The sequence below is a fragment of the Apus apus genome, chromosome 4, assembly GCF_020740795.1.
Source record: "Apus apus isolate bApuApu2 chromosome 4, bApuApu2.pri.cur, whole genome shotgun sequence".
Taxonomy (NCBI): Eukaryota; Metazoa; Chordata; class Aves; order Apodiformes; family Apodidae; genus Apus; species Apus apus.
The window spans coordinates 63,041,405-63,056,039 of record NC_067285.1 but is presented as its reverse complement, the minus strand read 5'-3'; the positions used below and the strand labels follow the sequence as shown (position 1 = coordinate 63,056,039).

Sequence of the window (14,635 nt, the reverse complement as noted above, 5' to 3'; positions counted from 1 at the left end):
ATTTTAAGTGAAGAAACACAGTTTCTCATTTGTCATCTGTGATGACTAAAGACTGAAGGACTACAAGTGAAAGAACTGTGCAGATCTTCGCAGCAGATGATCTATTTGACAGCATTAACTTTGTCAAGTTCACTTTATAACTGTAATACTGAAAGAGAAAGCTGATGATCTTTGCTCTTTGGAGGGTTCAGGTAGTTAATATTATCTGTCTTCTTCATTCAGATACTATAAACCTATTTTTTTCCCTTTGAGAAGATGAGAAATACAGAAACTAGACTTCAAAATTATAGTGGTTGGTTTAAAAAAAAAGACTCACAGAAGAGTTTCCCTTCGAGCAAAAAATACAAAGAATGCAAATAAACATTGTCAAGCAATGAAATACTCAGTATTACAAAAGAAGAGCACTGTGGGAGTTACTGGGGCATGACCAATATGAAAAATACCACCACTGACTACTTTTCCTGTTATTGAAAGTAGCACTTCTAAGACTAATGTTTCTGTGTAAAATCTAGGCTCTGGTCTAGACAGTGCCAGTTTTCCTGTCCATTGCAATGGATGCAAAAGTTTATCGTCCTCTTTTCCATGTACAGTACATGTACATGAAAGTATAAATAAAGTAACAAATGACTTTGCACTTATTTAAGCAGTGGTAACTAAGACCAAACCCAAGTTACGATAAGGCCACAAACAAGAAGTTAACAGATGTTGCAGCTGCTCCTCTTTTCAGTCCACTTATTGAAAACCCACTAAATCTTAAGTCAACTAAGTTCATTTAAAACTTAAAACTATCGCTATTTATTTTACAATATCTGTGAATAGATCACCCCTAAAAAATCTGGTCAGAAAACACCCTATATCCTGTACTATGTGCTCTACACCTTGCCATTCCAAGCTGTACACAGTGTGTGGCCTGTGGCCAGTTTCACAGACATGCGAGCTGTGGTTTGAGCAGGCAGATGCAGAGCCTCCCACTCCTCATGTTGGGCCCTAAGACTCCTAAGTATTCAAACAAATAACCACACATAGATACTGAGACAGCCTGCCAGGTGCCTAAAGGGGAGCCAAAGGTGGGAATAGCACTTCACGAGCTGCATTCCCCAGGAATAGGAAAGGTGCTGTGATTTCACAGCCATGTCAGTCTGGCCACCCTGAATCCTTCACGGAGAGTTACTGTTAAGTGTAACATATGTGCTAGTTAACATCTTCATGTCCCTGTATGAAATGCAAATCTGCTCTTAAAAGATAATGTTGGCAGCACTTGTCTTAATTAGCGTGCAATAGCAATGCTTACTAGCATCTAGTTATTTGGTGGACAGCCTGTTTGATCAAATCAGGATTTAAAACCTAACATCAGAGAAATGTCTAGCTCTAGTCTCTACTTGCTGTGCTGCCTTCCTCCAACTTCAACTTCCTGCAGCTCAGTGCAGCACATTCCCCCATTCCCATCCACTCCCTCTCATTAGCCATGCCATGGAAAATCTCATCTAGTCCAATTCGCCTGTTAAAGCAGGAGCCCCTAGAGCACATTACTCAGGACTGCATCCAGGTGGGTCTTGAATATCTCCAGAGAGGGAGACTCCACAACCTCCCTGGGCAGCTTGTTCCAGAGCTCTGTCACCCTCACCATAAAGAAATTTTTCCTCATATTTAAATGGAACTTTCTATATTCCAGCTTGCGCCCATTGCCCCTCGTCCTGTCACTGGGAACTACTGCAGAGTCTGGCTCCATCCTCCTTGTACCCACCCTTTAGACACTTACAGGTATTATTAAGGTCTCCCCCTCAGCCTTCTCATCTCCAGGCTAAAGAGTCCCAGCTCTCTCAGCCTTTCCTCATCAGAGAGATGCTCCAATACCCCAATCATCTTTGTTGCCCTCCACTGGACTCTCTCTAGTAGCTCCCTGTCTCTCTTGAACTGGGGAGGAGCCCAGAACTGTCTCTCTCTTTTCCTTGCTCCTATCTGAAGTTCACCAATCTTTCCTCCAAAACAAACACAATCTGAGACAACAAACAGAGGGAGAGTTATTACTGCTGATGGCATATTTTTATCTTTTGTAGCAATTTCCTTTGTAATCCTGATAGAGCTTTTCAGTATTCGGTAGATGCAGGCTCTCCCCAACGGGTCTCCTGTAACAAGGACTGCAAATCCTGAGCTTTATATTCCCCTCCTCACAATCTAAAGCAATAGCAATGCTTACTAGCATCTGGTTATTTGGTGGACAGCCTGTTTGATCAAATCAGGATTTAAAACCTAACATCAGAGAAGTGTCTCTTACACCATAGAAGTTTTTTCTTTTTGCAAGGTTGTATCATTGTTAGAAAGCAGTTCCTCAGCTGTCAGTCCACAATACCAGACTGATTTTAGAATAATCGCAGGATCTTCTCTTTAACTCATTGGCAGCAGCACTGCTGGAGTTAAAGTGTTTTGGTTTTCTGTTTTAGCTTTAAAATCTTTTCTGAGTATCTTGTTTTACAATAGCCTCCTTCAGGCAATACAGTCCAGAGCAAAATTTAATCTTCAGAGAGCATAGCAAAAGAAGTCAGCCTTAGTTACCAAAAGATCATTAAGTAGTAGCAGCTGTTTTTAAGACATTAAATTTTTTCAATGAAGCCAGAAAAACTAAAGCTTAAGCTAAAACTTTGTGCTTCCTGATAATATTGTGGTGGATGAGGAAGTGGGACAGAAGAAAAAGAGCAAACAAATATTTAACATCAGAGTAGCATCCTGATCATACAAGTCATCTGTCATAAGATTCTGACAGTTCTGAAGACCTCCCTGCCTCCACCACCTCTGGCAACAAGGGCTGGGGCAGGGAGCTCAGGCAGGGGGAGGTGGGGAGCTGCTGGGAACCCCACGGGTTTCCAGGATGAGACTGGGGCCCTGAGTGGCGCTGTTGACACACACCCTGTATTAGTGCTTGCCTGGTCCAAGTCCATGTGCCAGGCTTGGAGAGATAAGCATGGTTTTGTTGGGATCAGCCAGTGAAAGGACCCTGACAGTGCCGAACGCAGAAGGTAGGAAACAGGACAGGCTAGGAGGCATCAGCACCCTGAACATAGACTCTAAAACAGCTTCATGCCATAATTTCTCTGAAGGATGTGTCATGCTGCAGAGCATAGGGGAACACATACCCAGTCTCTAGCGCTCACCTGATTTGCTTTAGTCCTCTACATGCTTTTTTAAAGGTTAACTGCAGGTACTCCAGAATATTTTTTTCTGCCTGTCATATTTTTAGTTCTAATTTCAGGTGTAACTACATTTTCAGAACATTAACTTAATCAATACCAAGCATAAACTTTTAAGATAATTTTGGCTTGAGGAGCCGAGGCATGCTTCGGATTTACTACACAACAATTACACACAAGCTTTTGTGCACTTAAGTAAGTTAGAAAGAGTTGTTTGCGGGGGAGCGTAATGAGCAGATAAACTTTGCCATCCATCATCCCCCACCTTTTCCACAAATTATTAGTTCATTTTCTCGTAATCAACCTGGCTGACCCTCAAATTGTTAACAAACCAAAAATAGTGTTCTTATACACGTTCGACAGTGACGCCTATGTTAGCTTAAATGACTGCATTAGACATTTAGTAACTTGAGAGCTGTCTCCTCTTCTCCTCTCCCAGTTCCTTTCCCCCCCATCCTTTTTTTTTTTTTTTTTTTGTAAAGGGAAAGCAGCTGTTCTTTGCTCCCAAAGGCTGTATAGAGGTAATACTACCAAGCACAGACTGTGCTGCATTTTCTTCGGAGCAAAACCAGTTGCATATGTAAGAGCTTAATGCCTATCATCATTGCTTTGCCCCCAGCCCTGTTCTCTCCCTGATGTGTTTTGGGGGAGGGAAGAGGGAGAGGTTTGTTTTGGCAAGAAAAGCAGTGACTGTGCTATGCAATCACACTTCACGTAGGATGCACATAAGCTTACGGGAACCCGACCAGCACAATGCAAGGCGTTCATCCCTTCACCTGCATTCCTGAGCTCAAGACCATCACAGCTATTAGACTTCTGGCTGAAGAATCAGCCTGGCAAACAGTTCTCATATTCTTGCCAGCTAGGAGCAGTTCTGCAGGACTTGTGGGATCAGGTCCTTGTTGCTGGAGGTGTGGATTTAAATAACGAAAAGTCACCTGACCCTTTCAAGGACAGCTCACCTGCCACCTTTCCAAGGAAGAGTGAAAAGAGGCAGGTAAAATGCTTCCATAAATTTTCACCAACTGTAGTAAAGATGTTTACTTAAGCTGAAGAAAGTCTCAGCTGTGATTTATGACTTTCACTCAAAGTAGCCCCATATCTTAATCTGTAGTTCCCAGCTTTCTCAATTCAGTTGAGTGTGTACTTTACAATGGGTGAGCTTTTCATCTGCACTGCTTCTTTCTGCACTAAGAGCATGACTGTGTGGACAGACAATAATCAGTTAGTGAAGTGGTATCTCATGACTGAGAATATGAAGTGGGATTTTGCAGGAACTGACAACAGCTCTTTTAAGTCACCCATTTCTGTATGTCTCTTAAATACCCCAAAACATCAAAGGTCTTTCATTACAGCTTCAAACTCTCTCAAATCCACATGGGCCACTGGATACCTCAGAAGGCTATGAACTGACGTGAGCTGGCAGCAAATGGCGAGTTGCCAGAATGATGAACAACCAACTGTTTTCAAAGCTTTGAAAATATTTGAAAGGAAAGACAAAGAGAGGAGTGTTGCAGTTCCCTTCAGGACTGCTCAAATACTGCTCTTCCAAATGTCAGCTGCAGAAGTCTGAAAGTCTTAGTCAGAGTTAAAACACAATCTGCCTGTTTCCCCCACCCCCCAACCCCTATTAGCTTGGCAGCAGCAAATTTTCTTTCTCTTCATGTTGCATCTTGCCATAGAGAGGAAAATTTAAACAGGAGAATGTGCTTTGAATTACTGGAAATTAAAGGAAAGCAGGAATGCCAGCTTATTCTGGGATCCCAACCCTTTCTCAGCACAGCTATCCCAGGTTTTTATCCAATCTTGTAATTTGGTTAAAGGGAGAAACCTTCATGTTAGAGCTGTGGTTTTAAAACAAACATGCTGTTCACAAAATCTAAACTTTTTACTGGTTTCCAGATTCCCTGAAACACCTAAGGGAGATTCCAAGATTTGCCAAGAAAGGGAAAAGTCTGTCTCCCTATCATAAGCTTTTTTCTCTAGTAGCTCTCTAACTAAATGTTTCTTGCCACAAAATACATAACATTCCTGACATACTCCCATTTATGCTTAAATATTAAGTTTTAAATAGCTATAGGCAACAATGGCATTCTATGTAAGTAGGGATGTAACAAGGTAAGAAGGATTTCAGAAATTGCCTCTGTTGTGTGGAAGCATGAACTGGAGTCCACTGCTTGATCCCAAGACAGGATTAACAGTGGCCTTCTAAAGAAAAAGCTAAAAACTCTCCTGCCAAGTAATAAAAAGCTAAAATTAGAAAGGGGAAAAAAAATGACTGTATCCAAGATGATGGCTACAGAAATTCTGTTTTTCAAGTCAACTTTAAGAAGGTAGGCTGTTACTCCTAGATAAATGCTGGCATGATGTGATATGGTGGGTGTCTCTTTGATTTACAATTTGTTTGGGCCCTGGGCCATTTTATCTAAGATTAGTCAATGACCAAGTTCTTTCCAAGCTTGTAAGTTAAGTATTCAAAATGAAGATGTAGTCCCACATCTTCATCTCTTTACTGAGAACTGAAGGGGATGGCAAGAGTACCTGTGCCATGCTCCCTTGTGTGCTCAGAACCGTGGCAAGGCAGCACCAGCTCCCATGTTTCATTTCCCTCCCAGAGCTGTGCTTTTATCAAGGTTAGATCTTGACTGCTCTTAAGTCGTCAGCTGGCTCTGGTCATCAAAAACACCTTGTCTTTCATCTCTTGTACATTTGGAGAGGCAATTGTAACTATTTTCTCAAATGTAGATTTCAGCACGATAATCCATGCCATTGTTGCATGTAGATTGCAATAACCCACATGAAAACTGCTCCTGAAGACCACACACGAATGTAGAAAGAAGCTGAATGGCAACTGTAGCTCCAGGGAGCATCTTCTAATAAACCTCTAAAAATGCATTAGATTCTTATCGTCTGTGGTGCCTCAGCAACAGTGGAAGTGAAAAGTCTTTGTGCGAGTACTTCACAGGCTTAAACATTCTCAAGTCAAAGGTTTTAAGGAAACAACATCTATAAAGCTCTGCTAGAAGTAGCAAGTCTGTTCTGTTGATTTCAGTGTGAATTATACAGTCTCTCTGACACTGAAGGAATACAACTGATTTTAGTTGCTGGGGGGAAAGCTACGTTAATTCATACAGATATTTGAAATATTATGTAGGCACATCTTATAGCTGCTTGTATATCAAACAACTCACAGAAAAAAATCTAGCAGAATGTGGCACATGCATAAGGTCTCTGAAGAACAGACTTTTGCTTTGTGACCTCCATGCACCTGGTCAGGAAACAAACATTATGGATATAAATCCACTCGAGGAGGAGATCGGATGTCACAAACCAGTTTGTTTATCCTGTCTAAGAGGGGTGCATTAAATAACAGTCTTCAGTTACATGGGGAGAAAGAAGTGGTAGTTAGAAGGGAAACAAACTGCTCTGCGAGTCTGTGGTAGATGGGAAGAGAAGATCTAGGGTTATATTTTAAATGGAAGAAGCTTTCTAATACGTAAGGTAAATGAAGCACTGCATGTAACTGTGGATTATTATGCAGCCCTCATCACTAGAAAACAGGTTAGAGAGGACTGGTGCAGGATGGGCTGGTGCTGCCCTGGAGCTGACAAACAGGTCACTCATCTCCTCAGGCCTCTGACAAACCTATTTTTCCCCATGTTTATGAGCAGTTGGTTTAGTTTCTAAGTCGTGCAAGGCACAAATTGGAAGGAAGACAAAAAATTCTTAACTGAGCATGAAAACATAATTTTAAATCAAGTCACGCAACAACTAACACAGCATAAGATCTTTCCAAAGCAAGTACCCATGTTTTGGCTCATCTCCTCTGAATTCACTACCTAGAAGTAATTCCCCAGAGGGATGTCGGAAAACGCACAGCACCTTCATGCAGACACATGGATACCTTGTGGCTCACTGCCCCAGCAGGGATCCCCAGCACCTGCCTCTCACTTCTCAATGGCCAAGAATAGCAGCCAAAAATTGAGTTCACTACAGCTTCCCAGCCTAGGTCTGTTGGAAGCATGAGGAAAACCGAGGAGGAATGTGTACAAGGGTGTAAAGGCTACCATCATGAGGCCACTGAAGGGGCTGAAAGCTATGCGGTAGTATCTGGACATGTGGGAGCAAGTCAGAATAATCCTCGGAGTCATCAACACTTGTCTGCATTCTCCCAACTCTCCTCTCAGTATGACCATCTCCTTCAACTTTTTGAGAAGAAATTTAAGAAAACTGCATTTCATCCAAAATTTTGTTCTCATGAGAACTGAAAGACCAACAGGATTTCCTATTTAAAGTTCAAAGGATAATGGAAAACAGAGCTTTCTGAGGATGCTACAGCCCACAACATTTTACTCTATCAGCTCTTCTACCCACATGCCAAACAGGATCATTTTTGTTCCTATTTTCAAATGTTACTGTCCCAATATGATGAAATCCTGAAATCTTTAGCTTGCCAGTGTTTTTTTCCTTTGGGTCCTCCCTTCTTTATAGTATGGGGTGAAGTGAGAGTCAAGAGAATCTCTTCCACTACTTTTAGTTCTCAAGGAGGATGTACTACTTAATAGTGAATTACTTTGCTGACAGCTGTGATGAAATCAGCATGAATAACAAACTTTCCACTGGTGTCAGGAAGTCATCAACCCAAGAAATCCATGCTATATCCAGGTCTGAAGCCAGATGGACCAAGTTCACAGAAGCTGGAAGGTAACGATGACACTGACCTCTTGGTAACCTTCCATAAATGGCAGGTTGATAACATCAAGTGTGTCTTGAGGAACAGTCCAGCCACCAAGGCTTGCTTATTCTGGCGTGCTCACAGAGACATGCTGCACTACAGGGCTTGGACAGAACAGCATGAGCAGTTAGCTATTGCTCTTGGATAGCTGATATTAATCAGCTGCCAGTATCATCATTACCATTTGATGCATGGGGTAACTGAAGTACTGAGAGCAAAGTCATCCCTCAAATTACACCATTTCTTCAGAAATCAAACACAGGTCTGAGCACCAGTTGTGTTCCTGATAACACCACTCACTCTACCTTGCCAGCCTATGCTCAACATGCCTAACCTAGCAAGATAACTGGCTGAGACTAAGAAAACAAGAGACTTGGTTCTATTTCCCTGTCCCAGCATTTCCCCAGTGTTGAATCCACAGGCACTGGTGAATTACCTGAATGATGCCCTGTATGAGTCACAATTTGAAAAAATGTTGCTGGTCCAAACTTCACGGGCACACAAGTTTCTCTTTATACCCAGGCATAGAAGCCTCTCACTGAACACACCCTTATTTAAGCATCCCCAGCGTTTAAGATAGTGACTTGCATCCTTGCAACCTTCCTATTACAATTGCCAACTGCAGTGACTCAAAACCAGCAAAGATAAAAGGATGTTTTAGTTCAGATTCCCTGTATTTGCCAAAGATGTATAGTAGCAAAGGTGATGCTCAAGACATTGAGCAATACTGGTCTGTTGGTCAGCATACCAATGTCAAACAGGCTAACTTGGGAAGTAATATAGCTCTGTGCAATGGCTTGTCAGTATAAACCACCTGGATCTACCATTCTCCAAATCTAAACCACAGAAACACGTTTACAGCCAGCAAGAACAAGCTTAGGTGCCAACCCCCTATCTTTAATGTTCTGGTTATTACAGCAGGAAGGCACTTTCATCTCTTAAATCCAACCTGGTTCTAAAGTTTGACCTTTTGGGAAACATTTTTTCATCTAATCATAATGTGGTAGTATTAAAAGTGACTTGAAGAGTTGTGTTCTTTTGTTAGAAGTGCTACATGGTACAGTTAGGTGCAAAGTTTGTACAGGACATAAATAACAAAAAAAAACCCAAAACAAAACAAAAAATAAAAAAAAACAGGGAATGGAGAGCTGCATGTTGTAGCATTGTAATTACTATTTACATATATTTTATATTCCTGAATTCATTTCCTTCAGGTAATTATATTTTTCCACCTGTATTGTACGGGCATTTAATTTTTAGTCCATTTGATTTTATGCAGTTATTAAAATAGTGCAATTTTTTATGTCTGGGTAGGTATTATGCAGTATCCAGTCTTATTGATGGTTACTTATATAATGTAGCAACGGGAAATCAGTGTGCTACCAGCTTAGCTTTCTCTTGCTCTCTGTATTAATGTCAAAAATCAAACTGATTCCAGTGCTTTTGTGATTAGATCATTGAATCACTGAAATGCAAGAACTGGTGTCAATAAATTGAGGGTAGGGGGTTAGCACTAGTTGATTTAAAAATGCATGAATTATGAGTCTTCTGGCTTGGATAAGATTTAATGAATTATTAATCTTCATATTTCACAAATCCCATGCTCTTCATTCATCTACTTCTATCTATATTCACTAGTCACTATTTTCCCTGTAAATTAGGGATAAAGTAGCTATAAATTAGGTAACAAATTTTAGCCATCCCACATTTTCGTTTCTGTTTGACAGATTATTCGTAGATCTAAATGCCAGAGAAGACAATTATATTAATGTAATATGACCTCCTGCAGAATGCAGTCACCATCTCACCCAGTAGTTTTCTAGATTAACCCCTTAACTGCTATTTAAAGCTACAATGAGAAAGCAGATTGTATATTTTAGAAATATAACCTTAACTTAAAAACTTCAAGGGACAGAGAAGGCAGGGCATTCTTATGTGAGTTTTTTTCCAATGCATTGCTAATGCACCAAACAAATATACTATCCAAATGAAGAGACAGCTGAATGCAAAGCAAAAGGACCCCATTGTAAGCCACAGAGCCCAGATAACAACAGAGTGTCCTTGTCCTTTTGGGGCCTCCTTTACATCTGTCTTGAAGTTACCCTGTTTTCCTCAGCCACCACACTTGCAGCAGGGCAGCAGTGGTGCTAGTGAGCAGCAGAGCAAAGGATTAGGATGTGTTGTGGAGTTCAGAGCCTCAGTTCACCTTGGGCATGAATGCAGTCTCTCTTGAATCTGCTTTGGACAACAGGGCTAAAAATCTCATGGGTGCCTTGGCTTCAGAAAAGCACATTAAACCCATAGTTAAACAACAGGCCCCCCACAGGGTTTGGTTTCTGATGGTATTGTGTTCATTACAAATTACCAGTAACCCTGGCTTGCAAAGAAGCTGTTCTGCGAATGACAAACCACCCAGAGCCTGGGCAGATGTAGTCCTGGCCTCTCCTGTTAGTTTCCATGTGGAAGCTTGTTTTGTCAGTGTATTAACACAGTGCACAGTATGAAACATATAATAAATCCTAAAACTGCACCAGTTTTCAAGTGTGCAACATGTGATCCCACCAATAATGAAAATGTCTCACTAATAAGGAGCTTTGAGTGTTACATTACCCATTATCCATCTGAGTTAACTGCACATCTTTTCTCCTCCAGTGACACTTGTAGCTTGCTTGCAGGTACACACCCAAGGCACAGCTGAAGCAATTGCTGCTTGGGCCAGAGAAAAATGACACCCCTCGATAACCACATGGCTATAAATCATGGTGTTGAGCATCGTTATAACTGCTTACATGTCTTGTTTCAAAGTTAAAAAGATAAAACATTGATATAAAGTTAATCAGAAACAATTTCCCATGTATGCAAGTCCGGAAGATTTAAGGTTTTAGTGCAGAAATTGAGCTTTCTGATAATGCCATGTACAAATGTCCTTACTTAGGAATAACTCTACTTGTGCCTTTTCTCAAATTTTCATTCACTCTTGAAACAGGAAAAAAAAATCCCTTCGCTTTAGTAGCTTTTTGACTTGTTGGAAGGTCAGGATTCAGACCACTTTGCCAGCAGCATGAGCTTTAGGATTGAGAAGCAACTGCACAACAGCACATAATAATCCATAGCAAATTAAGCCAGAAGTGAAGCCAACTACTGGACCCAGGTGATAAGAACAGTAGACTGTAAGCAGAAAGTACAACATAAACTCCAGTTTGGCAAGACATACAGGCAAATTCACCTCCTGCCTAGAAAGTGTTGTGGGGGTTTCTTATCTGTGAGCAATTTAGACCTTTGTGTCATCCGATGGTGGTAGAAGGGTGCTGTTGGAAACGGTTCTTCTCTTCTCCACATAAGTCTAAACAAAATGCTAGCAGGATGGAAGCTGTAGCAGCACCCCAGGAGCAACACAGTGAGCCATCGACGAGCTCCAACTTCTGCTTTCTTGAGTCTTATCCTGATAATCACTTGAGCACAGGTTAACTGAGGTCATAATCTGAGGACATTATTTAAGCACTGAATGGGTAGATAAGGTTATGGTAGGTGGATTTAGGTTATGGTTGGACTTGATGATCTTCCAGGTCCTTTCCAACCAGGATGATTCTGTGACGTATATTTCTGCCAAGAAGAAAAACCTCTGAGGAGGTGTATTTCTATCCCAGTTAACCCCAGAAGAGGAAACAACCCATCTGACCTCCCATCTTTTAGTCCTTTTAGAGCCACAAACACTCTAACACAGCTTCCCCCACCTACTTTTTCTACAGGGCATCTTGCCCAGCTTTGCAGAAGACTGTACTCCTCTGCAGTGGGTATATTGGTCCACTCACTCATCTGAGCTGCTTTGCATTCACAAATTCCCCAGATCATGGGTGCTATATAAAATAAGGTATGAACGTCTAGAAGAGGCTAAAAGCAAAGAAAGATTCTCCATGAAAGAAAATCATATAACTAAGTTTTGTTGCTGCATAAATTTTTGTTGCACTCGTAATGCCTTCCACATTCTTTTGGTATTTCTGTACTGACAGAGGTGGCAGGAACATGCCAAATCTGTCCATAAAACAACAACAAAAACATCTCAAACTCTCTTTCAGTAGCTGGTTTCCAGTTGTGCCCCACATGAGGAAAGAAATAAATGTACATACATTGTTTGCATCTGAAAAAGTCAAATGGTGATGGACTGAATTATAACTTGAATGCATATTGGTGGGATGAGAGGCTGATCCATTTGCACAGTAATGTGCTATATTTAAGTCACGCATCATGGCATCTTCAAAGAGGCCAGTCATAATTATGATGGATTAGACTGCAGAGTCAGTCCTAGATGCAGTAATTGTTTCACAGATGCTGCTGATGTGACTTGAATTTCTAATGGATTATAGCTGAAGAAAAATATGTGGAGCTACTAAATGGTCTGGATAAAATACGTTATGGGAAAGAGAAAAAAAGGCTAACTGCTACCCTTAGGGAAAGGTAGATTTGCTTTGAGAGGCAGACAGCTCACCCCACAACAATCACAAAGAAGAGCACAGAGACTTTGTAAGGTGCAACCAGGTCTGCTTAGTAGTGGCATCAAGAATGTCTTCATAGTGTCCCTGTTAAAACCAGTAATAAAGGTATCACTGCCATTTGTCTTTTGCCAGTTTTAAATTATAAATAATTGCTGTGATTTGTAGCTGCTTGAGCAACATTTGTACTCAAGTGTAACAAGGACTGTGAATAACTGAGTGTAGACTGAAAGAAGTATAATGCAAAGTCACCACAATCCTAGATGCACTTCAAAGAAGCAAATCTGGCAATTTTAATTGATGAGTTAACTTTGTATGTTAAAGAACCAGATGATTCCCTTGTCCTTGACAACATCTAACACCAGTGCCTTTTATTCTGGAAGTGATCAAAATTTGGGGAAACTGGTTGACTCATGACTTCCATGAGGTCTTTGAGAATACCATGAAAAATAGTCAATGACATGCAGTAAAAATAACCTTTTTTGGTTTTGAGAGTGGCATGAAGTCTTTTCTGAAGAACAGATGTGCTCCCTTGAGGGGTTTGCAAGCTAAGTTTGGAGAAATCAGGCAGCCCCCACTTCTAAACAAAGAGGTATTTTTACCTATCAAATAAAGTGTTGAGAAGAAAGATTGTTTCTTGGAAGGAATTCACTTGCAACCCACATGGTACACCAGAACACAAGCAGCAAGGCAGACTTTGAGGGCCAAAGGATGTTTTTCATGGCTCAATTACACAGACAAGAACTTTTTTAAAGAAATAAATATTTTGGAAGCAGCTTGACAGCACAGTGTTAATTACTATTACTCATGTCTGAGTTGTGGTTCAGCTTCAATTTCTAGCTATGCAAGGTGTGAATGCAAAGAATGCTTTCCAGATTAGGCTGACATTTTATTTTTGAGACACTCTGAGAGCATCATTCTGCCACTCGGCCTAGAATGACACATCAGAGGAATCCTTTTCATACTGCTTTCTGTTAAGCATGGAAAATTGTCTCCCTGGGAAAGCTGCAAAGGCTTGTGTCTTGTGGGACTTTAAAGCAAGGTTGGGAAATATTCTGAAATATATCTAGAAAGAAAGAAGCCTACCTTACCTTGCCAAGAAAATAGGTAAGATGGACGAACATTCTTTTCCATCTCCCTATTCTTAGCTTTCCTTTGAAATTTTCTTAAGTACTGTTACCTGCAGAGAGAACTTCTCTGCTTCTGTCAGACAAAACATAAATTGAGTACAGAAAGAAAAAAAACTTCAGGAGGTCAAAAGTAAATCTAAAACCAAGTTTGGCATAAGGAGGAATGGATACTAGTCATCCTATAAGGGCTTGCTAGTCAAAATGTGTTTGAATTGTCCTGATACTGAAATCAGAGCTGCAAGCAGAAGGGATTCTGCTGAATGTAATGAATCTCATTAATTTATTACTTTTAAAAGCATTTTAGAATAATATTAATCAACTGAGTAGGGCAGTACTGCACTGCAAACTATGTAACTTAGATGTTCCTTAGCATTTTAAGAAAAAAAAAAATATTAGCATAGGATAAATATATAAGCAGAGCAACTTTGATGGAAGAAAATTTTCAGTATGCTATGTAGTGACAATACCAGCCACAGGTAGTGCTTCTCCTAACTTTGCAGTCCAACCAGGGATGACCCAGTAATAGAGAACACTTCTGATTCTCCTTTATGCAATCTAAAAATAAAAGCTTCAGTACAAAGGCATGCATGCGTCCACATTTTCTCTGTGCAATCTCACATCTCTAAGACCCTCTGTCAGTCTGTCTTCTGTCATTTGTGACTGGTTGAGAACCATAAAGTCAACAAAGAATAAATTACAAGCAGGGTCAAACAAGGGCTTTATCTATGTTAACTGGGATTGTGAATCCTGGGAATATCCATGTGAACAGGATTAGCTTGTCATTATATGGAATTGGTTCACTGCACATTGTCAGTACTTTCATCCAATGAAAAACTTCATTTTACAAGTAAAATATAAAGAGTACATGAGAAAATGGGATTTTCCATCCAAACAAAGAAGAAAAAAATCCTAGCTCCACAGCTGTCGGGCTCAGTTCAAAAGCCAGAAGCATAGTTTAAGCCATGCTTAATGTCTATATGTAAATTTGAAAGGAAATTAATACTTGAAAAAATACCACTTCCATCATATCTTTCAGAAATCACTCCATTTGTTTCTGTCAACATTACCAAGATGTTGACAAACTGCAAGATATCC

The 14,635-nt window shown here is 40.5% G+C and overlaps 1 protein-coding gene across 2 annotated transcripts in view; it reads left to right on the top strand.

Moving 5' to 3' along the window:
* Nucleotides 1-14,635, top strand: part of TET2 (tet methylcytosine dioxygenase 2) — a 70,839-nt gene that overhangs the window by 32,599 nt on the left and 23,605 nt on the right. The gene's annotated exons all lie outside the window — the stretch shown is intronic.